Genomic DNA, 2,238 nt, shown 5'->3' with positions numbered 1-2,238 from the left:
ACATTTTTTTTTTTTAATTTTAAACATTCCAAGCTGATTGGAAGGCATCATTGGGTACCCTAACTGTAAATGGTCTCCGGGAATAACTGTACGGATGCAGGTGTTAGAAACAAGGCAGGAGTCTTGCTTTAAAGATGGAAAGGGGTGGGGAATAGAAAGGCCCGGCTTCCCTTGTTTAAGAAGCTGAGAGACCTTGGAGGATGAAGGCGAATATGTGACACGGCACGAGATGTGGACTGCATATGCGGACTTGGATCCACAGGGATCGCTGCCTGGCACAGATCTGTCCTGGTGGGGCAGCCCCTGCTGCAGATGCCAAATAACACAGGCTAATGGGGAAGTTAGGAAGCTTCATCTAGAGCCTGAAACCTAGCTCCTCAGGACACCAGTTCCTATGGAAATCCCAGCGTGTACCTTGTTTTACATTTCCTGTTAGGAGAGTAGCACTTTCTTGGGTCAAGAATAGGAATTACCAGCCAGCTTGACAAAGACTTTGCCCTGCGCATCAGGTGAAGGAAAAGCTTTTCTGTGGTCAAACCCAGTACACATAGGAAATCCGACCCAGAATTTCTTAACATTAAAACGGTACTTTCCCTGGAATGGGATGTGAAGATAGATGTTAAGGTCACAGTCCATCTTGTCCCCAAAGTAGCAATCATTGTAAGCTTCTAAGTGCTAAGCCATTTACTGCTTGATTTTAAAGAGAGGAAAAGTTATCCAAGGCTATCCAAATGTTTAATCTTTGCCACCTAGAACTCCTTCCTGTTCTTCTTCCACACATTCCAACTCTTTGGAAGTCTGCAGAGGGATTTTGACTTAATGTGTATTTACGTTAGGATTTCTTAAAGTAAACATGGAAAGAAAACTTGACCTGCAATCAGAAAACAAGCCTCTCCTGTGATTTGTTTGAATTATTCATTCTGCGGGAGAGGCACAGCTTTTGTACTTAATGAAGTTTAAACCAAGGGCAACTGATGATGAAGTCTTGCTACATAATAAGCTTTCTAACTTGAAAATTTGAAGATATTTAATGTTTAAAGACTTCAGTTAGAAATGTTAAGTTATGCACAGATCTATGACCCTATTACTGACAGTTTCTCTTGCAAAATGAAATGTGATACTTCTCAGTAGAAGGAATATGTTTTATTACAATGACGTGTTTCAGAAGGGTCTCACTTAGGAGACTTCTGGTTCCCCTTGCTTGCCGCTGGTACAGGACATCCAAAGTTTCCTTCTCTTTCCTCTCCCACTTGCAACTACCTTTTCCTTTTTTTCCCCTCCTCTCACTGAGGACAGCCATGAAAATCACTCCAGACTGTGTTCATGAGTAGATTGATTATTCTGTTGAGAAAGCACTGGAATGTTTTGTGAGATATTTTTATATGAAGGAGTAGCTTCAGTTCAAACAGCTGGAATAGTTAGAACATGTTAGCATGGTAGCTATATCCACACGACTGCACACACAGTGCTCCGAAAGGAAACCTGGGACTTCGTTTCCATTGTCTTGAAGGAAGAGTTTGGTTGACTTAAAAATACAAGATACACAGGACGTGGAAAAACAAATGTATGCAGTACTCAAAAAAAAAAAAAAAAGGGGTATAAGGTGGGAATGGCTGTCCATCCAGTGACCCAAGGGTGAGAAGCTATTCCTACCTCCCAAGACTGACGAGAAGAGTCCCCTGAGGAGCCGCCAAGCTTGCAGAAAGCACGGTCTCTTGGTATCCTTTCCTCAGTGTGTACATGATAGCCAGTGTGATCAATACCTTAGGTAATGAGTCTACACAAGATAATCATCTGTGAATATTACTGGTTTTGTAATCTTTGTTATATAAGAGGATGTTTAGGCTGTACATACGGGGGTAGATTATTGCCTGCCCCTTATACATAGGAATATGCTGCATAATTGCATAGAACTTCCATCTCCCTTCCCAGCTTGTAGGCAGAGGAAACCATACATGCTACTGCCTTGTAAATTTCTCAGACACCAAAAACCAAACCAAACAAAGTCAAATCAAATAAGCAGTCTCCTCAGTCACTTCCTATAGCAGCATATTTTAGAGGCACATACGAAATCTAAAGTCTCTAGTTGGGAGTGGATTTTTTAAATTTTTCTTTTATCTTTTTTTTATATATATATATGATACACTGAAATGTGTACTTCCTAACAGGCGGTTGGTACCTAAGAAATGAGCTAGCATCATTCAGAAAACTGTTATCCTTCAAAATGACACATAGTAA

The sequence above is a fragment of the Bison bison genome, unplaced genomic scaffold (assembly GCF_000754665.1).
Source record: "Bison bison bison isolate TAMUID 2011002044 unplaced genomic scaffold, Bison_UMD1.0 scf7180017864134, whole genome shotgun sequence".
Taxonomy (NCBI): domain Eukaryota; kingdom Metazoa; phylum Chordata; class Mammalia; order Artiodactyla; family Bovidae; genus Bison; species Bison bison.
The sequence above is the reverse complement of the archived record's forward strand: the minus strand, read 5'-3'. Positions refer to the sequence as shown.